Source organism: Sus scrofa, chromosome 18, assembly GCF_054392235.1.
Source record: "Sus scrofa isolate SSC_HxYL_T2T_F1_AM1 chromosome 18, Sscrofa_HxYL_maternal_Yorkshire_Landrace_v2.0, whole genome shotgun sequence".
NCBI lineage: Eukaryota > Metazoa > Chordata > Mammalia > Artiodactyla > Suidae > Sus > Sus scrofa.
In genome coordinates, this window is record NC_139400.1 from 45,352,921 (window position 1) to 45,379,759 (window position 26,839).

General features: G+C 39.8%; 1 protein-coding gene and 1 non-coding gene across 4 annotated transcripts in view; one reads left to right on the forward strand and one right to left on the reverse strand.

Moving 5' to 3' along the window:
- DNAJB9 (DnaJ heat shock protein family (Hsp40) member B9) overlaps window positions 1-26,839 on the reverse strand; it is a 748,064-nt gene that overhangs the window by 616,370 nt on the left and 104,855 nt on the right. The window lies entirely within an intron of this gene.
- On the forward strand, window positions 2,057-2,164 carry LOC146395013 (U6 spliceosomal RNA). The gene has a single exon (XR_014834455.1). It is a non-coding gene; the product is annotated as a U6 spliceosomal RNA (small nuclear RNA).

Genomic DNA, 26,839 nt, shown 5'->3' on the forward strand with positions numbered 1-26,839 from the left:
TCTCCCAAGGAGAAAAATTACATAAAATTTAAATTCTCCCAAGTGTGAAATTAAATAGGAAGGAATAAGACATTTCCACCTGGGGTTGAGCTTTGGAGTACCACGAACTATTTGGAGGGTGGGAGGGTTGTATTTGCTTCCTATCCATGCACAAACTACCACAGCTTATCATCTCATTTTTTTCTCTCTTGCAGTTCTGGAAGTCAAAAGTCCAAAATCATTTTCATTGCACTAAATTCAAGGTGTTGGCAGGCCCATGTTTTTTCCAAAGGGTCTATAGGAGTCTAGTCTTTTCCAGATTCTAGAGGCTGCCTGCATGCCTTGCTCATAGCTCCTTTCTCCATTTTCAAAGCCAGAAGCATATAATCTTCAAATCTAATGCTTCTGTCATCACTTCTTCTACAACTGACTCTGATCCTCCTGCCTCCCTCTTATAAGGACTCTGATTACACCAGACTCACTCAGATAATGTGAGATAACCTCCCCATGTCAAAAAAACTTATTTCCAAAGTCTCTTTTATTTCTTTTCTTTTCTTTCTTTCTTTTTTCAATTTGCTTTTTAGGGCCATACCCGTGGCATATGGAGGTTCCCAGGCTAGGGGTCAAAATAAAGCTACAGCTGCTGACCTACACCACAGCCATAGCAACGCAGAATGTGAGCCATGTCTGCGACCTACACCACAGCTCACAGCAACACCAGATCCTTAACCCACTGAGCAAGGCCAGGGATCAAACCTGCATCCTCATGGATGCTCGTCAGATTCACTTCCCCCGAGCCACGATGGGAACTCCCAAAGTCTCTTAAGGTAACTAGTCACATGTTCTGGGGATTAGGACAGGCAGATCTTTGAGGGACTGTTATTCAGCCCACCACAAATATCCAACATTTCTTCCCCCAAAAAACCAATTTTACCCCCTTGAGAGTAACATCACCCCAAATGAGAATGCATTCTGCATATGGAGGGAAGATATATGTGGATGTTAAGTAGCCAGAGGATGGGCTGTACTGAACAGCTTCAGCTTGGGAGCACTTCCATCCATGCCATTTTTTTTTTCTTTTTGCCTTTTCTAGGTCCACACCCGTGGCATATGGAGGTTCCCAGGCTAGGGGTCTAATCGGAGCTGTAGCCGCCAGCCTACAGCAACGTGGGATCCAAGACGCGTCTGCGACTTACACCAGAGCTCACGGCAACGCTGGATCCTTAACCCACTGAGCAAGCCAGGGATGGAACCCACAACCTCATGGTTCCTAGTCGGATTCATTAACCACTGCGCCACAATAGGAATTCCCATGCCATCCTTTCTTGGCACTAGTGAATCGGATTTCCTTTGGAGAATGGCCCTTTTCATTGTGTGTAATCAAACAATGGACCCATATATCAAGGTACCCTGTTTTTCCCTAGTCAAAGCACAGGCATCTGGTAGTAAATTAGACCCTCTCCATGAGCAATAGGACAATAAGAGGCTCCACTTTCATTCGGCATCTAATAAAGCTGTCCAGAAATCTTGCTTCCTTAACTCCTGGATTTTCTGCTTTCTTGGTTCTTCAGCCTCCCTTCACCTCCTTCTGGGATCCAATGGATCCTTTCAATATATTCCAATTTTTGTTGAGTTGGCCAGAGCTGACTTTTTTTTTTTCATGCACCCAAATAACTCTAACTCATCCAAAATAAGGCATTTTAGTATCTGATACTAACATCCTAGTTTGGGGATCTAGGAGTTTAGGGGAAATGAATAATTCCAAAAGTCATTTTACTTTCATTTTGAGTCACAACAAAGGAAAGAAACTGGACAATGAGGAATGAAATAACTAGAGCTATCCAACAAAACTTTCAGTAATGGAGGAAATGACCTCCATCTGCACTTTCCAGTGCAGAAGCCGCCAGCCACCTGAAGCCAATGAACACTTGAAATGCAGCTAGTGTAACTGTGGAACTGCATTTATAATTTTATTTAATTCTAACTAATCCCAATTTAAACAACCACATGGGGCTGCTTGCTATCATACTGGACAGAGAACTAGAGTCCCTGTATTTTTATAATTAAGAATAGCTTTGAGCTTGGTTCAGCAGCACATATGCTAAAATTGGATACAATACAGAGAAGATTAGCATGCCTCCTTTGCAAGGATAACATGCAAATTGGTGAAGTATTCCGTATTTCTTTTAAAAAAAGGATAGTCTTGGGAGTCCCCTTCGTGGTTTAAGTGGTTAACAAACCCAACTAGGATCCATGAGGTTTGATCCCTGTCCTCACTCAGTAGGTTAAGGATCCAGCGTTGCCATAAGCTGTTGTGTAGGTCACAGACTGAGGCTTGGATCCTGCATTGCTGTGGCTGTGGTGTAGGCTGGCAGCTATAGCTCCAATTTGACCCCTAACCTGAGAACTTCCATATGCCATGGGCGTGGCCCTAAAAAGCAAAAATTAAATTAAATTAAATTAAATAAAAAATAAAAGGATAGTCTTATTGAGCACCTTAAGCACTAATTACCATAACATTTACAAATAGTCTTGAATTTCATAACAAAGGTCATGATCATTGGGTAGATATTGCATTTGACCTTTCAAATCAAGTCTCTACCTTTCTCTTCACTACTCTAGACCCCCTAGACTCACAGGCATGGATTTTGGGATTATGTAACTGGATGCCTTTGCCCTCTGCCTGCAATCTGAGGTTGGACACTGGGAATTCCCTGCAAATAGAAGAGAAGAAGAGAAGAAACTGGGTTACTTATCTCCCTTATCTCCCTTTTCTCTTCCTGCTGGGTAGCCGTGGGCTCCAATGTCCCTTTCCAGATGCCTTTCCATCTCCAGGTTCCGGTAACTACTCCTTCCTTTTGCCTCCTCAGGCCTACAGATAGTGATGACACCCCACTGTTACTAGCTCCCAGGTACTTACTATGCTATACCTTGCTGCACTTACCCTGCCCCTATTTATTACTCCCTTTAAGTACCCCATCTATGTCCTGCTGGGATGCTGACGAATGAAACCAGTCAACATTTTTGTTGAATAAGACTTTAGGATAAGGCTGAAAACCATAAACTAACAAATGAATAGCTTTCACCACAGAGCTGAAAGAGGACCCTAATCAAATGTATTATTGATCATTGCTAAAGATATCGATCGTTTTACACACACACATAATGCACGGATTTACAGAGCACAAATGCACACACAGAGTTAGGAATAAAACTCAAAGCTCAAAGGGATGGTAACGATAATTCTATCATTAAAAGTAGATATCAAAGATTCTTCTACAAAAGTAATTACTAGTGTGTTGACACAGATCCTAGATTGCAGTTTGGTCAGACTCCTGGGAACTTGGTGTTTTCTTCTCCAGGTCGCTTGGAGAAGAAGATAAAATATCATCGGACTCCCATCATTTCAGCATAGTTAGGTTACTATTATTCAAAATGGAAGGTGGAAGCAGAATTTAGTGTTATCTGTCAGCTAAACACAGAAATAAAAAATAGAAAAACTTGTTGTGTTTTCCCAAGAGGACAAGAGTATGTTATATCCAAAGGAAACTTTAAAGGTTTGTCCAATTGAAGACATTCCTGATTTTGTTCTGAGTGGTCCCCGGGCCTCTAGGAAGCTTCTGCAGGACCTTCCTTAATCTGGTGAGATTCAGCCCTTCACTCACCATCATTTCAAAAGAAGCAATTCTGAAGTCACTTCCATCCAGCCCCAAAGGGAAAAGAGGATGAACGATCATACTTGAGAGATTTTTCAAAGCCAGAAAATTGTGGCATATATCACTTCTCCCATTCTACGAGCTAGGACTCAAGATACATGGCTACACTGAATGCAATGGAAGAGAAGCTAGAAAATGAGCCCAGGCGTGTGTTCATGAAGAAAAGGAGAACAGGGACTTAAGGAACATCTAGCAGTCTCTGCTAGAGTGGCGCTGGACCTTTCTTTCAATCCTCAGGACACAGACCTAGGAAACAGGAAGAAAGAGAATCGCCGCCATTTTCTAAACGGAAAGCTACAACACAGAGAGTATGCTGACCACGGCGTCAGGGAAATTAGTAACTGACCAGTTATACCATCGCTTCAGAGAACAAAATCAGCTTCATCCATTGCTTTATTTCCCAGGACATCCTCTATGGACCTTCACTGTTCACAACAGGAGAAACTGAACCTCTTGACCTTTGCCAGAAAACTATACGCTTGCTACTTGTTGCACAAGTAGTGGTCTGGGGCTCAACCCCGCACTGTAGTTCCAAAAACTGGCAGTGGTTAGTTAAGATAACACTAGTATCTCTGAAAACAAAACCCCTGAAATCTCAGTGGCTTCACACAAATTTCTCTCTCCTGCATGTAAGGGAAAAGTGAATGTTCCTGACCAGCTGCCAGCTCTCCTCTGAGCAGTGTTTCAGGACTCAGCCTCCATCCAATTTGCTCTTCTTCTATTTTCAGCATGCGGTTTTCAAGGTTACCCCAGGGTGTTCATCCAGCCAGCAGGTGAGAAAAAGAGGGGATGGTGAGGGCGTGTTCATTCTTGACCCTTCCTCCCTGCAGGTGACACATGTCACCTCTGCTCACATGTCATTGGCAAGGCCATTGGCATGGCCACACCCACATGTGAGGAAGGCTGGGACAGATGTAGTTGTTTCCCAGCAATGGTTTTACAGTATAATAGAAGGACACACACGTTTTTGATGAAAGGCTAGCTCTCTATGTCACATACCGCTAGATTCCCATGGAAGGAATTCTTTTATTTGACTAGTTGTTATATGTGCCACAGAGTTCTGTTTCCATAAATAATTACTTACAATGGATTTTCTTTAGCCTGGTGTGGCTGAGCTTCAGAGGTAAAGGAACACTTTGAAACGTATGCAAATTTTTCTGAATAGGTACTGAGTGCATTTTTAAAAGGATTTTTATATCAGATTTTCAAAGGGCTTCAAAGTCCTCCCCAGTGTTTTTTAAATCATTGCCATGTTGCAAAGATTTTCTAAACTAGCTTTGTCCTTCTAAGCCTCATTTCCTCACCCAGTGGTGAGGAATATACTAAGTAATCAGACCCACTGTGGATCACTTTGAATGTACAGATTTCAGGATCCTACCCCTGCCCTAGTCAATGGCATTTAGGTTGGGGTGGCGGAGGGAAGTTAGGCAGCCTGTGAATATGCATATTTTTTAACTCTCCACGTAGCCTTTGTCCTTAGTCCTTGAACTAAACTAAACAGGTATACCACTTGTTAAAAGAGAAGCACACCTGCAGTGCTTTCGTCTATCCATAGTTCTCCGCTTGTTTCTAACCCAGATTCCCGGTATATTCATCAGACCCGTTTTCCATTTCATATATCCCTTAGATATCTTTCTTCAGTTATGATGACTGACATTCATTAAGCATCTCTCCCATGGGCCAGGTGTCATGCTTATCACTTCACATGTCATTTAAAACTCACAGCAACCCAATTCCAGATGGGTAAACTGGGGTCTGTGGACCTGTATTATTCATCCAATGTCACAGGGCTAGTAAGTGCCCAAACCGAGAATCAAACCTCACTGCCTGATTCTAATCTGTTTGTTTGATCCATGAGCCTATTTTTAATCTCTCCCCCTTTAGAACATTGCCGAACACTTTCATAGCTTTATTATTTGCCCTCCTACACTCCGCAGTTTTTGCTCCCTCTCAAATACTACTTCAGGTTTTTATCTTTCCCTAGCTTAAAATTTTAATTTTTTTATAGAGTTCATATATATATGAACTCTATAAAACTTTCCTGGTGGTAGCAATGCATATACTATTTGTCATCAATTTTTCAAGTTAGAGGCACCAAATGAAGTAGATGCGAAACATTTTGGGTCTTATCAGCATGTCAGGTTGAGCTACAGTGTTCTTTTTCTCTGCTTGAACAGAAAGAGACGTTGGCTGCTACAAGTCTACAGATATCCTTAGAGCTTTGATCACAACATGCATAGTTGAGTGGGGCCGTTAATGACAAACACTTCAAAAAATAATTAACTGTTATACCTGACTTCGTGTAGCCAGGAATTCAAGGTGCAATATCAGGAATTTGTGTTGAGACTGTAGATTACTGTGTAGCAGATGGGCACATGGTTACATTTCCTTAATTCATTCTTTATAAATGTCCCATGCTACATCTTTCTGAGTCTCTGTCTTTGTTTTCTGTCCTGCTGTCACGAGTGATTGAGCTCCACTGGCAGCATAAAGGCAACTCTGGAATCACCAACACCATGAGGAAATGATTACAACTCTTCATATACAGAAGGCGCCTGAACAAAAACTTTTTCTTTAACTGACTCGTGGCATAGGCCACTCCAATCATCTTGTTGGAGTTGGGAGAATTGGGCAATATTTTATTAACTATTTTTGCTGAGGGAAATGTTAGAATTTTTTTCTCATTAGTATTTTTTCCTGGGGGTAAGTTGGAAAGGAAATGGAGGAAAACCAAAAAAACAAAAAACATGTCAATGACCCTATATTTTGAATTTCACTAAAACAGACCTAAATGGTTAAAAGTGGTTTTTAAATAGTTCATAATGAATTATCGGGGGATTCGAATTGTTCCTGCCATTATTGTGTCAAGAGCAATAGAGTTGTTTGAACTCCATTGTAGTCATGAAAAAGGCAAAGAAAAAGAAATGCTATCACCTATAACGAGAGATCAGAGACAGAAGAACTTGGTACAGATATCAATGATTTAATAAACCAAGTTAAGAGTTAATTAGACCTTATACTTTATATACAAATATCTTGACAGTTACTTAGTAGTGCCCAACTGGCAGAGTTGCCAGGCTATCACTGGATACTATGTATCATGGCAAAGTCTTCTTCTATTTTACTTTTCTCTTAGCTTTATTAACACCGTAATTTTTTTTTTTTCCATCCTTTTGGTCCTCTTACAACCTCCAGTCGCTTAGCCCCAAGTAAGAAACTTGCTCAAATTTCTTCTATCCTGAAAAAAGCATCTCTCTCTGACCAGGCTTTACCTCTAACTAGGTGCATGCTTTATATTTCCCTCTTGTGCTGCTTCTGGAGAATATTCTTCAACTAATTCTACATCCTTGCTTCCCATTCCCATTTTCTCTCAGCCACAGAAAGCTGGTTTTCACCTCCTCCTTGTCACACACTTGCCTCAGCTCTGCAAAATCCTGCCCTGGAAATGGCAACCAATGATCTCCATCATGTCAAATCTGACAACTTTCTGTTACTTTTTGGTTCTTTCTGTCCTATTCCAGAATGGTAGAAACTCTGTCCTTTCTAAAGCTGTATATTCTTGGTTTCCATGGTATCATTCTCTCCTAGGTTTTCCCCTATTCTGTAACTATCTCCTATACAAGTATTTTTTGCTTCTCCCCCCCGCCCCCCGATCCTTAAATGTTAGGGTTCGACAGGGTTTTATCCTCTCCTCAATTTTTCTGCATACTGCCTTTCTCTCCATATCCTCATCTCAGGTAGCCTCATTTGAGCTAATGATTTGAACTCTCACCCATGTGCTAATGGCAACCAAAGCTGGTTCTGGAGCTCTGCCCTCTGTCCTGAGCTTCAGCTTCAACCAACCAAATCACTTCTACACATACACATTTGGGTATCGACAGTCACCCTTGTGCAATACAGGCAAAACTAAATTTTATATATCTTCTCCACACATTTCTCTGGATTCGTTCCTCCTTTGCTCCCAATAACATTTTTGGTAGCAATGTATTTGGGCATAATATCTCATCTTTATTATCAAGGAACCATTCTGCTGATTGCCTATGTTGAATGGACAGTGGGCCGCTGATTTCCCCTGTCCCACAGTTGACTGGACAAGGGAACAGAAATATGCAGTCATATTTGTAGTGCGGCTGAGTCCCAGAAATGCTTGTGCCCAAAGGAAAAGTGCATGAGCTCCTGCCGCTAAGGTTCATGGGTGGCCTTAAATCCAACCACCACACCAGGGAAATCCAGACCTCTTGTGATTCCTGTTCTTAGAGGAATATCTACTTTGTTCAGCACACTTGAGAGAGGTCTCTGTTTATTGCAACCAAAATAATCTTGAAAAATAAACCCCCCAAAGCAAACAAAAACCCCATTTATATCTTTGAATCAAACTGACCTCAACACTTGAAAAGGGTCACAGTGCAATCCCAGCTGGCATACATCGTCGCTACTGCTCAGACTTCCTCATGGCCATGAAATTCCTAGAACTGATCTAATTCTAACAAGACTCTTTAGATGCATCTAGCTCAGCGAAACCTTAGGCAACATGCTGTCTCTATTCCAGGCCTCTTCTCACTCAGGAGCCACTCAGAATCTACTATGTCAAATATAAATCATTAAAGACTGCATTTAACAAGTCAGTTCTGTAAGCTTTCAGAATTTCTGGTGCTGCATTTTTGCTAGCTGTTTTAATAATCCTCTTTTAAATTCCATTTGCTAAAGCACCTTTAATCAACAAGAGTGCTACCGCACGAGGTGTACAAACGGCAAAGAACACAATGCTCCTCGAGGTGCCTCCTCTCGGAATGAGCTGGAGAAGCGGCTCCTGAGGAGGCTTGATTTTAAGAAAAGGTATCCTCCGTTCTAGCATGAAATGTCAAACTTCATCATACAGGGACTCCAGATGCACTAGGTACTGCCTGTCATCGGATGATAATATTCATAATTGTTAAGTTTAAAAGCGTTTCAAACACAATCACTTCTTTCAGAAATAAAATGGAGTCTATTCTGAAAGCAACCTGGGTTTAAGCTGTTCTTTAGTGAGTCAGAAGTAACACAGAGCCGCTAAAGGTTAAAGCAATTTGTCACAGTCACATGTGAGTAATTCAAAGTTCTTTAACCCCTTCATTTTGAAAGGATGTTTTCTTTAAGAGCAGGCTCTGACATTATTTTATAGCAACTAAGGAGCTCATGGAAGAGAGGAGAATGAGAATCAGTACCAGGTTCCTGGATAAAACTTCACGAGGAAAAAAGACATAAAAACTTCCAATTAATTAATTTTGAAAAGTCTTAACCGGATATTTTATTAGGGTTCCTATCTCAGAAAAATACCTCGCGCTTATATAATACAAATCATAAATAGTTAATCCTGCAGTTTTTCAAACAACTGTGATTCACCATGAATCATGATGAAGAGGAAAAAAGAAAAGAAAACAAAGGGGAAAAAAAACTCACTAAGTTGAGCTGCATTTACTCTTTCAACACCCTGGTTATTTGCTAAATTTTTTTAAGTGTCCTTGTAGTCATACCCTTAGAAGCTTGATTTGTAATCAGAGCAAAACATGGAAAGTGGGAAATTCTTCCAAAAAGGTTAAACCTTTCCTTTTACACTAATCAAGAGACAGGTGGGTCACATCACCTTTTGAACTCATTTGAGCTTGGCTGAAAATCTAGAGACAGATATCTTCACTAAAAGTCTAGAGTCTTATTTGGTCCACATGTGAACTATGAATGTCACAGTGTTCATCTTCAAATTTAGGATATAATAGCATATTAGCATATAGTTAAATCACCAGGCTAGATTGTCTAAGACAGTATCCTGGACAATCCTAGGACTGTCCTGCTATTACTAGGACATTATCCTTTATCATGTATATTAAATGCTATACTGATTATGCATATTAATAAATTTCAATAAAAAGATTAGCTTCTGGTTGTACAGAGTGGGAAAAATAAAATCATGAAAAGTAGCTATCGGTAATATAATTAAATAAACTTTCCCTCTACTCTTTAATATGCTATTTTAAAATTTCACTAGAATTTAATTTATGCGTATATTTGTTTACACACACAGATACACATTCTCCCATTCATGTATGCCAAAGATGACAGATTCAGATTACCAAATTACATGGAATGTGAATTGTATCCTAACAACTTTGACATGTACTTAAGCAACCTAAGAGAAGAATGGTTCATTATAAGTATGACAGACTATAAGCCCAGTAATTATCCAAAGTATTTATGTATGTCAGAAGTAATTTAAATAATTACACATAAAATTCATTCAAGACACAACTCATGACCATAGGGAGTATATTTTCAAATTAGAAAAACAAACAAGAAAAATACAAAAGCATATGAAAACAGTTCAAGTGATGAAGAGAATTCAGAGAAGGGAGAATTCAAGTGGGCTGTTAAGTTGATAGAGTCTCTCTAAGCAGTGGTTCTTGACTTTGGCTGCACATTGGAATTACCTTTGTTTCCATCTATTTAGGTTCTGATTTAATTGGTCTGAGGTGTGGGCTTGACAGTGAGAATTTTCTTACTTTCCCAAGTAATTCTAATGAGCAGCCAAAGTTGAGCCAATAGATGGAAAACGACCTTCCTCTTAAGATCGGATGGGGATGAGTAAGAAGAAAGTGCATCGGGAATAGAGGAATGGGGAATACAAAATAAGGCACCGTCCTTTGGAAGGAGAGATACACTGAGAAGAAAGCACAGTTGGCAAAACCCCCGGGCCCCTGGCATACCACTCAGAGTTTTCTATGATGACTTTTATATAGTGAGGGCCTCACAGCTCAGAACACGACCTAGCTCAGAAAAATGATAAATACCTCCAGCTTACATAATGCAAATCAATTATCAGATGATCAATCTCTTAGAAACCTGTCTCGATAACTCACAAAATACTGAAGTAGGGGTCAGAATGTCAAAGTATGCCTTTTTCACAATAGACATCTCAGCCTGGGGGCATCAGATACTGTACTGATATTGAGGCAAAGCTTTATGGAAAGCTAGATTATAATCAAAAGTCAGTGTAAAGAATCAAAAAAAAAGATAATTGTGTAATTATAGTGGCTAATACAGCAAGTATGGAGAGCCAGATGCTCTGTATATGCATGTTTGATTTATGGGCCCAATACCCCTGCAATTTCCAAGCAATTTTTCTCCAAGATCATGATCTCATTCCTCATTTTTCTTTGTTTTCATGCTTCCATTGGTAAATTCTTCCTTTAGTGATGTTAATATCACTGATTATATTACATTCAAGCTTGGTTTAGTCTTCCAGATTTTGGTTTGGGAAGCATATCATCTCTAATAATTATATATTGATTTTTTTTTTTAATTCTCAGAGATCCAGACAAACCTTAATTTTGTTACATGTAGAAGAGAACTATAAATAAATGGCAGAGGAGTTCCCATCATGGCTCAGTGGTTAATGAACCTGACTAGCATCCATGAGGACACGGGTTCGATCCATAGCCTCGCTCAGTGGGTTAAGGATTCAGCGTTGCCATGAGCTGTGATGTAGGCCAGCAGCTACAGCTCTAATTTGACTCCTAGCCTGGGAACCTCCATATGCCGCAGGTGCAGCCCTAAAAAATGATAAAAGACAAAAATAAATAAATAAATAAATAATAAATGGCAGAGAACTGAGGCAGGGAGAGTACATTCAGAAGTAATGAGAAATCAGTTGTACAGCTCTGATAAGAACAAGAATCATGAAATAGAATGTATTTATTTACTTATACCCTCCATGTCTCCTACTGTAATTCTGAACATAAAACAGGTTGTTTATTCAAATGTTTTATATGACTATATGTATAAGTATACAAATATACATGTGTATATTTACTTAATTATATATATTATATATACACACACACTCATAATTTAGCTCATTGAGAACTTATTTGTTTGTGTTTGCTTATTCTTAGAGAATAAGTTACCTGGCACTAGGGCTTCCTTCTTTCCTTCTTGTAACTGCTATTGTGAAGTAACTCTTTTCGCTATAGTGCTATCTCAAAATTCTAGATCTGACTCTCTTCTTAATCACAGTTCTTAAGCTATTTTATCAGATTGACTTCTTTTTCAATATTAGTCCTAGAAGATGAAATCAATACCTTGACTTTGAAAAATTTCTCAAATAAAAAATAAGTAATCTTAAATTTTTACTCCCTCATTTCCTAACACCCGCTATTTCTATCTCCTCAGAGTACATGGATCCACTGTTTTTAAATGGTTGTGGCAGGTTGATTCCAAGGAAGAAATCAATTTTTTTCTCTAAATTTGTAACTACATGTAATAAACACTAATGCCTCCAGAAAGCTTCCAGAATTCTTCAACATTTTAAAAATAAGTGTGCAAGATACAATTAAATGTATCTACTGAAGCACTTTCTCAAGCTACTACTGCAGGGAAAATAGATGGTTATACTTCTATCAATTATTTAGGAAGTTCGAGAGGTTCGAGTGGTTATTTTATGCATTAAGAAAACAACCTTTCTTCTCCATGGTCATTTTCAAATCCTATACGAATTTTTATCTGAATGAATATAACTATTAGAATACTAACCGTATCTAATGGTATTGTATGCAACCTACACTACCGCTCACGGCAACACCTGAGGGAGGCCAGGGATCGAACCCCCATCCTCATGGATACTAGTCGGGTTCATAACTCACTGAGCCATAATGGAGACTCCTTTTTTTTTTTTTTTTTTTTTAACTAATCTAATTCTAATTTAGTCATGCCTGGAGAATTCCAGCCAAACAGCTCATAATCAGAAAACAAAGTCATTAGGAAAGGGGGCAGGGGGGAGGTTTAAAATGAAGTACAAACATGTTTCTGAGGCCAAAACAGCAGAGTAAATTCACACTTCTTAGTCAACTTCTTTCACACCCAAAATTGTCTATAGACTTTCCCAACATGTCAAAAACAACAACAAAAAAATCAGTATTCTTGCATCTTTTCCTTTCTGCAAAACTCTAGGGTGGCAGTTCCTGCTCATACTTTTATCGACACATCATTGTTTAGCATGCTTCTCACCAAGAAAATTGGTGAAGTTAAAAACCTGCTGGGCTTTTGATTTGAAAGAAGAGGGACTATTGTCATTCAAAAAGCAGGACAATTTATGAAGCTTCAGCCACATTTATAAGAAGCAAGCTGTTCTGTCCATTTCCCCATCAATAAAAGAGGCATAATAGCACCTTACCCTGGTTATTCAAAGCACAAATGATAATCATGGTGCAGAGAAGGTACTTTTGGGGAGTTCTGACTTCTGGGTGATACTTTTTGATGTGAGAATTGAGGGAAACTTATGTCTTTACTGCTGCCTTGAACAATGGCTTTGCCAAGCAATGAATCCAACCAGAATTTAGACTCTCTGTATATGGCGAAGTTAAGAAAAACCTATAAATGCTCTATTGTAGGAGGGATGGTGGCTTTTTTATATATTTGTTCTTTATTTTATGTCATAAATGTGTGTGGATCTTATGGTGTCCACTATTTATGGTTTTGTAACATAATGACCTCTGGTGTGTATGTTAGAGTTCAGCAAGTTCAGATTTATGTGTATCGAAATTTCTTAAAAGACACCTCTGTATATTGCCTCAAACAATTATGCCTTGTGGATGGCAGGCAAAGATCTCTCAGAAGCAAGTTATGTTTGGTCCAAAAGATTAAGTGTATCTGGAAACTGAATCCAAGGTTCACTCCTGAAAATCTGACTATAAAATGGCACATTTCTCTGTTGTTCCCAGGACAGAAAAATGGAGAATAGAGAAAATGTAAAAGCATAACTGTGGAAAAAGTATAGCAGTCTTCCTCATAGAGGAAGACGCAGAGGGAGCATGAAAGACCTGGCAAGTCCTAAAAGGAGTCTCAAACTCCATGAAAAACATTATAATTCCTTAAACAAACCTATATCAGCCACACTAAATACATGCTCTTTTTCCATAATAAATTGCCTCAGGACTCCATACTCCAAATCTATCCATCTAGATCACTCTCCCTTGGCCACTCATATTGCTGGCTTCTTGAGCACAGATCCTCACCAGCCAAAATCCCAGTACCCTGTTTTGCTCCATGTTTGAGCTGAGTTCCTAACTAACCCAACTGATTTCCATGGTTCAACACTCTGTCTTTGACACCAACACTCTTCAAAAACCAGACTGTCATCATTTACAAGAATTCAGACAATGGGCAGGAGGCATCAAGGCTAGAATCCTACCTCAAATCCTGAAAGAACAAGAGCCAGACCCAATCCCCACCAGGAACTCCTCTCTGGGGGAGGGTGACGGGATGTTCTCAGGGTCAAGAGAGAGAAATCATGGAGCATAACATCTGAGTAGCCGGAACTGGTCAGAAGTGCTTTCCGGATGGATACTTATTTATTTGCTTAACAAACACATGTTTATAGAGTCCTTTCTGTGCTAGGCAGTGCACTATACATTGAGGATAAAGAGGTGAACAAGACAGAGAAGGGCGCTTTCTCTTGGAAGTAGCACACTAGTTGGGGGAAACAGATACCAAACAAATAAAAAATAAATGCATACGCAAATGCACAATTAAAATACTGACAGTGCAATAGCAAATGACTAGGACAGTGGAGGGACCTCCTGGATCCAGCATTCAGGAAAGGCCTCCCTGTCAACATGACTTCTGAACTCAATCAAAATGAGAAGGAAAACATGAGAAGACATAGGGTTGGAGGATTCTAGGCAAAGGAAATGGCACAAGTAAGGATTCGGAGGTAAACACTAACTTAGGTTAAAGAGCAAAAAGACTTTCGGTGTGGCTAGAATACAGCAAATATAAGTAGCAAATGATGGCAGAGGAACATCAGTGGGGCCAGAACATTTAGGACTTGGTAAAAGCATGATAAAGTGTTCGGATTTTACGCTAGGAGCAGTGGGGAGCAACTAGAGGGTTCTACATAAGATAACGTATGGTGTGATTTATGTTTTAAGATCTTTCTGGCTGCAAAATGTGCTATACGTTACAGTTTAAAAGTGGTAGCAGAGACCCTTTTCCAGGAGACATGGTGGTGGCTTGAACTTGGGTTTGCCGCAAGGGGCGATATCCAAGGAGTTGGAACATGTTTTGAATGGGGTGCTGAGACACTGGCTGGTGCATTGGATGCAGACTAAAGTGTCATTTACTGATATGAGAAGTAAAGAAGGAATTTGTTTGAAGGAGGAAATCTAGGATTTTTATGGGGATATGTTAGTTTGAGATGTCTCAGATGCAGAAGGAGAGGTGTCTTAGTCCAGGCTGCTGTAACAAAGTATCATAGACTAGGTGGCCTACAAACAATAGAAATTTATTTTTCAAAGTTCTGAAGGCTGGAAGTCTAAGATTGGGATGCTCATGGTTGGTTACTGATGAGGACCCTTTTCCAGGTTGCAGACTGCCAATTTCTCATTGTATCCTCACATGATGGAAAGAGGATTAGAGAGCTCTCTGAGGTTCCATTTACAAGGGCACTAATTCCATTCATATGGCCTCTACCCTCATGACCTAATCACTTCCCAAAGGCTTCACCTCTTAATATCGTCACATTGGGGGCTAGGATTCTAAAGTATGAATTTGGGGGGACACAAACATTCAGACTATTGCAGGAGTGAACCCAGAGAAGCTGGATATATGAGTCGAGCTTGCTAGGTTGGAATTACAGTTATAAATATGGGAGCCAGCAGCATACAGATTTAAAGACAAGAGACAGATGAGGGGAACTAGGTGAAAGGTGATCTAGGACTGGCCCCTGGGGCACATCGCATGTGTAGGTTGGAGAGCAAAGGAGAAGCCAGCAATGCCACAACTGCCCCACCCCAGTCCCAGAAATGCCTACAAGGACCATTGAATTTGGCAACAGGGAGGCTGCAGGTAAGCTGGATGGCATAAACATCAGTGGACAGAAAGGGATGGAGCCTGACCAGAGTCAGTGAGGAAAAGACCAGTGATGAGGAAGACACAAGAGTGAGGGCTGGTAACAGCACATGTGTTGAACTGTTTCTGGGAAGGGAACAGAGATAGAGAGCATAAGCTGGAGAAGGATGTTAGGTGAGGGTAATAATGGCTTAACAGTAAATATTGAAGTATTTTCTCATGCTGATGGGATGATCCCATGGGTGACAAAATTCATGGAAAACAGGAAAGTGCAACCCCAGCGCAGAGCGGAAAAAAAAAATGTCTCTCCAGCTTCCTGGGAAAGAAGGAGAAAGGGGAGAGAACTGTAGCCAGAAGACAGCACTGGAAAGATGTCTGAGTTTCCCCAGAGAAGCAGCCACTCAAAACTCCACATTTTAGATCAATAATTTGGGCTGCAGACGAGGTGCCCTGCTTCCAGGTGGTGCTCCAAAAGGTTTATCCCCTACAACACTGGCAATGTCTCTGCCCATGCTACCCTGGAATGAAAGGCATTGTAGTTCTGATGGGTAAGCCCCCGTCTAAAGTCACAGGGAGATCGTATAGATGGTGGCAATAATGGTGAGCCAGCAGGAAGAGGATTTTTTGTGGTGATGACAGTGGCTCTGGCTCAGGCTCAGAGCACAGAGGTACCCATCAAACATCTGCGACACTGATGTCATCTGTCACAAGGTCAGGGGGAGGAGGAGGAAGAAGGAAGAGGAAGAGAGAGAAGAGGGGAAGAAAGAAAAGCCCTATTGTTTCTACCACTGCCACTGGGTTTTGTTTGTTTTCTGGTTTTGTTTTGGTTTTTGTTTGTTTGTTTGGCTACTATTTATGATATGTACTCAACAAGATTTTTTTTTTTTTTTTTTTTTGTCTTTTTGCCTTTTCTAGGGCCGCTCTGGTGGCATATGGAGGTTCCCAGGCTAGGGGTCTAATCAGAGCTGTAGCTGCTGGCCTACGCCAGAGCCACAGCAGCTCAGGATCCGAGCCACATCTGCGACCTACACCACAGCTCACGGCAACGCTGGATCCTTAACCCACTGAGTGAGGCCAGGGATTGAATCCACAACCTCACGGTTCCTAGTCGGATTCGCCAACCACTGAGCCGTGATGGGAACTCCCAACAAGATATTTTTTTATGCTGAGAAGTGTTATGCCAAGCTAGGCACTGTACTAGGTCCTTCATACTGTCTCTAATCCACATGGCAATCCTGAAAGTTCTGTAAATACCTCATATTTACAGAAGAGGAGACTGAAGAGGGCAAATGATGTGTCCATGGTCATGGAGCCATTAGCAAAGGCAGGAGTCAAACCAAGTTTGTTTGACTCCAAGGCCTGTGTGTACATGGAGAGAGGGGGAGAGGCCTGTGGAGAGAGGGTGAAGGAGCCTGGAAGACAGCACTTGATCATGAAACCCACCAGCCCTGGCTAGCAGAGCAACAGGGAACACAGTCAAGAGCCATAACCTGGAGGGTGGAGCCAGTACCCAGATATCAGCCCAGAGGGGAAGCAACATGGGGAGTGTGGGGAAAAGGGCATTTTCTTGGTGGATTGAGATTAGGAGGATCTTTTTGATGTTGCTACTCTTACTGTGACACTGATGCCTATCTCTTTAGATGGGGGGGCAGGGGAAATACTGATTCATAACTGCAGCTAAGTAAGCCCAATGCAACTTCCCACTCTGCTCCCAAGTTGCTGTAGCTAGAATGAAAAACAAGCTTATCTCCACGTGTACAATTAAATCTCTACAGAGAGCAGTGTTAGTCCTACTCAAAGACGTCTGTGTTCCCCTCATTTTATGAAAGAATTATAAAAGTGTTCCTTGCTGAGTTGAGTTATGTCCTGAAATCTTTGAAGAAAACTTAAGCCTCTCTGGACTTGCCTAACTCTCTTGAAGTCTGTAAAACCAGAAGGAGAGATAAGGTTGCATAAGCTTCAATTAAAGTTTCTTTTCAAACATCCCCAACTTTATGCACATGAGGCGTAAGCTCTCATTACTTGCTCGCAATATAAACATTGATTATGTTTTAAAATGTATTTTTCACAGAAGGAACATATTTTCATACTAAAAAGTTTCATATTTGGAAAGTTAGAAAATAGGTTCTCTGGCTTCCGACTGTGCCTCCCTTTTTCTATCTAATTCTAAAGCACTAGTTTTTCACCACTGATACTTCCTTCCCCTGTAACAATAACCCCAAAAAGTATGAAATAAGAGCCACTAGGGTTACCATACACAAAAAATCAACTCAAGAAGTTCCCATCGTGGCTCAGCAGTTAACAAACCCGACTAGGATCCATGAGGATGTGGGTCGGAACCCTGGCCTCACTCAGTGGGTTAAGGATCCAGCATTGCCTTGAGCTGTGGTACAGGTTGCAGATGCCACTCAGATCCTACGTTGCTGTGGCTATGGCATAGGCCAGCAGCTATAGCTCTGATTCCACCCCTAGCCTGGGAACTTCCGTATGCTGCTGGTGTGCCCCTAAAAAGCAAAACAAAACAAAACAAAACAAAAAACCCTCAAAATGAATCATAGACCTCAATATAAAAGATAAAACTTTACGATTTCTAGAAGAAAATAGAAGATATTTGTTACGACCTTAAGTTGAGCAAAGTTCTTAGAAACAACATCAAAAACATGATCTAGGAGCTCCCGCTGTGGTGCACCAGAAAACGAACCCGACTAGGAACAGTGAGGTTGTCAGTTTGATCCCTGGCCTCGCTCAGTGGGTTAAAGATCCGGTGTTGCCGTGAGTTGTGTTGTAGGTCGCAGATACGGCTCGGATCTGGCATTGCTGTGGCTGTGGTGTAGGTTGGCAGCAACAGCTCTGATTAGACCCCTAGCCTGGGAACCTCCATATGCCACAGGTGTGGCCCTAAAAAGACAAAAAGGCAAAAAGACAAAAACAAAAAAACACATGATCTATAAAAGATAAAAGCAGTAAATATGACTTAGTCAAAATTAAAGTCGTCTGCATTTGAAAAGACACTACTAAGAAAATGAAAGGACAAATCACAGACTAGGAGAAAGTATGTGCATATCATATATCTGATAAATGACTTGTACCCAGAACATACATTAAGAACTCTTTCAATTAAATAACAAAAAGAAAACACAAACTATTTTAAAATGGGACAAATATTTAGTTATTTCATAAATGAGGTATGTGAATGATTCATAATCATATGAAAAATTGCTCAACATCATCAGTAATTACTGAAATGAAAATTAAAACCACAATGAGATACTACTGTGTACCCACCCAAATGGCTATAATCAAAAAGACAGACAACATCAAATGCTGGTGAGGATGTGGAAAACTGGAACCCTCAGACATTGCTGGTGGGAATGTAAAATGGTACAGCTACTTTAGAAAATAGTTTGGCAGTTTTTTTTTTTTTTTTTAAGAGTGAAACATAAACTTACCATTCTATGCAGCAATTCCACTCCCAGAAATTTACCCATTTAAAATATATGTCTCTGTAAAGACATGTATGTAAATATTTATAGCAGCATTCATAATAGCCAAAGTAGAAACAAAGTGAATTTCCATCAGCTTGTTAATGAATGAACAAGATGTGGAATTTTCATGTAATGAAATACAGCTCAGCATTAAAAAGGAACAAACTACTGATTGGTGCTAAAACGGATGCAGCTCAAAGATATTACATGAAGTGAAAGAAGACAAATGCAAAAGATTACAGGATTCCATTTAGATTTACATGATTCCAAAAATATGAAATGTCCAGAAATGAAAAATTCATACAGACAGAAAGCAGATTAGTGGTTGTCTGCATTGAAAGGTGGAAATGGGGACAAAAGGGCGCAAGGGAACATCTGGGCCTGACGAAATCACTCCAAAGCTGGGTTACAGTGATGACTGCCTTTTATGCGTCAATTTTATTGTAATTATACCTCAATAAAGTTGATTTTTTAAAAACTTTAAAAAGAAAGAGCCATTAGGGTCAGCAAAATATGTCCATGGCTTTCAAAAAGGAATTATTTACTGAACTGATAAGAAAAATTTCAAGACACCTATTAGACTGGCAAAGAGCTTATAGTCAGATAATGCCACATGGTGGCGAGCATATCAGTTAGAATGTGCTATGTTCTACAACAATAACAAACAATCGCAGAAGCTCAATGTTTTAAAACAGGGGTCAGGAACTTTTTCTGCAAAAGGCCAGATAGTAAATACTTTCAACTTTGTAGGCTACCTGGTTTCTGTTTCAGCTATTCAACTCTGTCTAGAAAAGACATATATAAATGAGCGTGGCTGTGTTCCAATAAAACTTTATGAAAACAGGCAGTGGGTCAGATTTGGCCAACAGGACACAGTTTCCCAACCTCTGATATAAAGCATCACGGTATCATAATGATAGCTCATAGTTAATGTTTTTTTGTCCAGTCAATGGGAGGCTTTATACTGCATGTCATCCTCACTGAGCCCCAACATGACAAAGTCACCATATGGATATTAAAGTTCACTATGGTCCAGAGAATGTGATGAGTGCCTCATTAGCCCTTAAGGTTCTGCTCTCATCTTATTGCCTAAAACAAATCTCATGCCTTTGCCTAACTTCAAAGTTAACAAGTTCAAGGCCACCACAAACCTAGAAGGCAGAGAGCTCAAAGTCATTGGTGAACAATACTTAATCACTGTAAAAGAGAGCGTGTGGAGAAATGTGAACTCTCATCCAGTGATGAGAAGCATGTCAACTGGAAAACCACTGTGAGAAATAATTTAGCACATTCAACAAAATTAAATATAAGCTACAAACCAAAATTTTCACTCTTAGATAGGTGCTCCACAGAACCTCCTACATAAATCCACTAAAAAATGCAGACAAAGATGTTCACTACAACATGGATTATAATAGAAAATTTTAAATGCAACTTTAATGTCTATCAATAGTGGAAGAGATAGATAAATTATGATATTTTTCATAAAATAATAATATTCATAAAAGACCAATGAAAATGAATTACTATATCAGCACAAATATATCTGAAGAAAGCACTTTTGAGTTAAAAAGGAAAGTTGCAAAAGAGTGCATACGCAATGATTCTATTAAGAACACATTGTGTTTTGGAGATATAATGGAAAGAAGTGGGCACACTTTAACAATGCTTCTCCTAAAGTGTACCTTCCTACACGGTTGGTGGGAGTGTAAACTGGTACAGCCGCTGTGGAAAACAATATGGAGGTACCGCAGAAAACTAAATATAGAGCTACCGTATGACCCAGCAATCCCATTCCTGGGCATCTATCTGGACAAAACTTTCACCAAAAAAGATACATGTACCCCTATGTTCATCTCAGCACTATTCATAATAGTCAAGACATGGAAACAACTTAAATGTCCATTGACAGATGATTGGTTTAAGAAGACGTGATACATATATACAATAGGATATTACTCAGCCATAAGAAAGGACAACCTCATGCCATTTATAGCAACATAGACAGATCTAGAGATTCTCACACTGAGTGAAGTAAGTCGGAATGAGAAAGACAAATGCCATATGATATCACTCATTTGTGGAATCTAATATACGGCACAAAGGAACCTTTCCACAGAAAAGAAACTCATGGACTTGGAGAACAGACCTATGGTTGCCAAGGGGGAGGGAGAGGGAGTGGGATGGACTGGGAGTCTGGGATTAATAAATGAAAACTGTTGCATCTGGAGTGGATAAGCAATGAGATGCTGCTGTATAGCACAGGGAACTATATCTAGTCACTCGTGATAGAACATGATTGAAGATAATATGAGAAAAAGAATATATATATATGTATGTGTGTGTGACAGGGTCACTCTGCTGTACAGTAGAAATTGATAGAACACTGTAAATCAACTATAATGGAAAAAATAAAAATCACTTAAAAAATTTTTTTAAAAAAAGCTTCTCTATGAGGAGATTTAGGTGCTAAGAGGCTTTCCAATGTATCTACAAAGTTGTATTTCATTAAAAGTATCTAAAGAAGTTATGGCAAAATGTTAATATGTAATAAATCTGGATGATGGAAAATATGGGTTTCTGTTATTATCTCTTGTGTGCTTGAAATATTTTTAAATTAAAAAGAAAATAATTACTGCAGCTAATGTCTAATTGTCAGCAGAGAGAAGTGGCACGGTGATATTAAATGACACAAGAGAGCAGGCTGAGCTAAGAACAAGACAACGAGTTGCCCTTACAAGAGCAGCAGCTACAAAAAATGAGCCATGAAGAAGAACAAGCTGACATCAGTGGCTGAGCAGGCAGAAAGAAAAACTGCTGGGACTCATCTCTCTGATTTAGGGGAAGTTAATAGTGAATAAAATCCTCAAAAAAAAAAACAAAGTCCATATTTTCATGCTTTTGAATAATACATTGGGATCATTTAAGAGATGCTTGTTAGGATTTGTATGATATAAAAATTATTGTGCTTTCCACACTGTGAAAGTGTTCCCAAGTGACAGAAGTAAAACAGAAGAGAGAAAGGAAAGAAAGAATGGAAGAGAGAATGAGAGAAACAGAGAAGAAAGGTCCCTGCTAGAAATCAGATAACTGAGCTTCCAGCCTAACTCTGTCACTAAACCCACCCTGAGAAAGGAACTCCAGCTCTGCCAGTCTGTTTCTTCCTCCTCAATAAGAGTTCAATAACCTAGGTTCCAGTTCAATATTCTATAATCCTTGAAGTAACCACTGAGTTTCACGTTAGGAAAAGTGGTATTACCCTGGGATAAAAACTCTCAGCCTCTCTCTGATCCAGTGAACAAAGTACTAGAATAAAAAGTCAGGGTCACACTTCAGCATGAAGGTCAAGTCACACATCCTTCATCAGGGCAGTTGCTATATTGGGTAGGTGGGGTGGGAACTGAGTGAAGATAACTTAGGGACACTGCTGGGGTTCAGGCTTCCGTTATGACAAGCAGGATCCAGTGGCCACACCTTCTGTCAGGAAGGCCTACAAGTGAATTGCGAGGAGAATCAAAGATTAATGCCTATGTCTAATTTGTCAGGATCCCAGAACAACATGAGAAAACCCAAGAAACTCTGGTACATTCAAACCTCTAACTTGCCCCAAAGTTGGTACAAAAAGGTCTAGGTTATACAGGATGTGGAACAAAGTCTCCCCAGAACAGTTTCTAGAATACAAACCACACTGTTAATAATAATAATAATAATAATAATAATAATAATAGAATCAGCTCAGCTGTTCTCTCCCCATGACTCTCCTTCTCATCACCATCCCTCAGCACATTGGGTCCTTCCTACAGAAGCCGTAATGACTTCTAGCATCTCTCTCAAGCTTGAGCCCTTTGAGTGGGATTAGGCCAGATCAAGCCATTTTCTCTATAGCTATCCACCAAAAATCATCCAGAGATACAATTTGGAGGGGTGAAGGTAGCATGTGGGACCCATGTACTGAAGAGGCTCCCTTGGGGAGCAGAATATTACTGGCTTAAAATATTTTTTTTCAGAACTACAGATAAACATTCTCAGATAAAAGTGTCCCACCACACAACCATCTCTGCTTTACATTTGATATGATGTCATTACTAACTGAGATCTTTCCATTAAAGTGTCAAGATTCAGATTTATACAACAGACATAAAAGTAAAAGCTAACCACTGAGGCAAAGAACGTTAATGGGAGTTACATACATGCATTAAGGGGAAAATGCATCTCTGAGCGTTGTTTTTGTAAAAGGCTATTTGTAAGTTTGAGCCTGCATTTCCTCAGACATTATTTGAAAGTGTCTATATTACTGATGTGCTAGAAACATTTCTCACATTTTAATTATGCTGTGGAACATGCTGATTCCAATCAACACATGGAGGACAGTTTTAAAGTCCATGAGCAAGAAAGCATTCCCATTCATGGGGAGTCCAGACTTTATTCATACAGATATTAATATATATTCAGTACCTATGATATGCTAGAATCTCTAGTAAATGCAGCCGTGTGGATACTAATTCCTCTCTGATACATGCACAGTGAGGTTTCCCTTTTGTGCCCCCAAATCAAAATGAGGACAACATTTTCCATGTGGCAGAGAGAAGCAATAGGTCAGCACAGTGAGGCGAGCTGGGGTCAGATCAGGAAGGATCTTGTGTGTCAGACTATATGTAACACTGAAAGCTTTGAAAAATATGGAACTCTTTGATCTGAGGAAGTGTGGGATCAGATTTCATTTATAAAATATCGTTCTGAACAAATTAGAAAGAACAACGTACAAGTAGAGGCAAGGAGATGGATTCAGGGTCCCTCTGCTAATAAAGGGCCTGTGTGTAGATGAAGTTCGAATAGGTGCACTGGCCTTTTTGGTAATCAAATGAGATGGAGGTAAAGGATTGAAGGCAAGGATAACTCACTGTTTCCTGGCTTTAGCTACTAGACAAGAAGTAATGTCATTGGCTAAAAGAGAGACTAGAAAAAGAGGCAGGATTGCAAGGAGTGGAGACTGACAGATGATGAGTTCAGTTCTAAGCATGTTGAATCTGAGGGATCCTGTGGGCAGCCCCTGTGAAGATGTCCAGAAAGCTCTAGGAAATGTGTCTAGAGTTCAGAAAAGATATGAAGGGAACTCTTGAGACTCTGGGTGTTGCTGAGCTCCAACAAGGAGAGTTTCTAGTGGAAGAGATTACTAATAAAAACAATAAGAATGGCCAACCTTTAAAGAGTGCTTCCTATGTGCCAGACCCTGTTCTAAGCCCTTTACATATATTAACTCAGCTCATCCTCACACAAATTCAATGAGGTGGGCTTTATCATGATTTCAATTTTACGGCTTGTGAGACTAAGTCTTTTTTTTGGTGTGTGTGTGTGTGGGTGGCATTCCCCTGGCCTGTGAAAGTTCCTGGGCCAGGGATCAAACTGGCACCACAGCAGTGACCTGAGCTACTGCAGTGACAATGCCAGATCCTTAACTGGCTGCTCCACAAGGGAACTCCACGAGACTAGTCTTGGATGATTTAAGCTACTTGCCCTCAGTCACACAGCTAGTCAGTAGTGGAGCTGGGGTGTGAACCCAGAACAGACTGTCTCCAGCCTGTGCTCTTAGTCTGTACACAATACGGCCTTCCTAAGAGAGGATGACCACAGAAGTAACTCTGGGCAGTAATGATGTGGGACGAAGGAAATACCACCTGAAGAACACTGAGAATGGAAAGCTATAGAAGGAAATGAGAAGACCAAGGAAGAAATAGTTTTGGAGTTCCCTTGTGGCTCACTGGGTTAAATATCTGACATTATCACTGCATTGGCTTGGGTCACTGTTGTGGCAAGGGTTCAGTTCCTGGCCCGGGAATTTTCACATGCCGCAGGTAAGGCCCCCAAAAAAGAGAAAGAAATAGTTTTAAGAATTGGAGCATCTTCAGGAAAGGCAGGCAAACACTAAAAATACCATTAGCTTCATTTGTACATATATATATATATATATATATATATATATATAAAGAGAAAAAAATTTTTTCTAAAAAGAAGGAAAATAAAATTTGTAAGTAATCTCATAATAAGGCTGTAAATACTTCTTTTGAAATTATAAAAGGGTTTCTGTCTCCTCATAAACATGAGGAGGTCAGGTAAGGAGTATAAATTTCAAAGTGCACATATAGTCATTTTTTTTCCATTTAATCATGGTTTTTAAAAAAATTTTTTGTTAGAGTATAGTTGATTCACAGTGCTGTGTCAATTTCTGCTGTACAGCAGAGTGACCCAGTCATACATACATATACATCCTTTTTGCTATTTAAAATAAAGTTTCCTTTTGTTCCTTTTCTGTAGTTACCTGGAGTTCAGCCCTGCCTCTTGGTAGGTAAAGGCTACTGAAAACCAAAATGATTGATCCAGCTGAGACATCTTGCCCAAAGGAGACAGTGAGGGCACTTCCCAGCAAGAATATTAAACCCAATCTGGCCAGCATTGACTCTCCACTGCCACTGCCAAAGAAGTGAAAAGAGGAAGCCAGAGAAAAGGCAGCTTTGCAGTCCATCCTTGAAAGAGCCACAGTCAAGATCAAAAACAAAACAACAATCCTTAAAGCCCTTTGATATGCTCACTAAAGTTGTTGATTCATCATAAACCTTGACATATTATGCATATTCTAAGACTCTGCAAATAACTGAGCATTCCTAAATCTAATCTCCATCCCAAAAGAAAACTGGGAGACCAAGCTTAAGAAAGCTTTCCTTTTCTTATTTTCAGCTGGGGAAATACACTGAAGTATTCTGCTCTGAAAAATTAGGAATTGCTATCTCATTAGCTCCACTCAATGGCAATATATCTCCCTCTTGTGGATTTTTAGGATATTTCCACCCAGGAGAGTCCCTTTCAAATTATATCCCTCACTTAATCACTAAATTGCATTGTGTAACTATAAACATAAATAAAAGATGGGATACTCTGCCATATCCTCCTACTAACAGAAGTACTGTGTAGAATACAGAGCCTGGCAACTCACATTCATTCTTCTCCTGGAAATGAAGTAATTGTTAAGAAACTGCGGTCACGCATCAAATATTTACTGAGCTATTATGAAAAACTTGGACACAGGGCACTTGAAAATGCAGAGCTTGTTTCTGAAAAAAAAAATTTACAACCTAAAAATAAGACCAAACAGCGAGCTGGAAACTGCGTGTCAGTTGCTCTGGAGGTAAAGATAGATTTGTCCTAGGACAGCTACCCAGGTAGAAATTCCCGCCTGTGACCAATAGCACCAAACACCTAGATTCTAGAAGACTCCAGTTCTGGGTGAAGTATGCTGAAGTCCTATGACTGTAAAACTGGTTTTTTTTTTTTTCCTATATGCAGAAAAAGTAAGTCAATATAGGAATTAAATTCCATCCCTCTCTACAAGCATATAAAGACAAACTACGTGAATGACCACCAAGATACATTTTCATTTCCTAGTTCTAAAAATATGTGTGATCTCAGTGGTAATTTTAAAACAATTGAGATGGGTGAACCTAATTTATATAAAATCTATGACATAATTTTACTGCTTAATAGAAACTATGTTATGTACTGTAATCAACTAATGTTTTCACCTGAAAAATAAAATTACACAAAACAACCTTACCCATTACAACACAATTCGCTATTGCTATGATCTAAATGTTTGTGTCCCCCAACCCCAGATTCATATGTTGAAGTTTCAATGCCCACAGTGGTGGTGTTGGGAGGTGGGAACTTTAGGAGGTGGTTAGGCCATGAGGGAGGAATCTTCGGGAATGGGATTAATGCTGCTATAAAAGT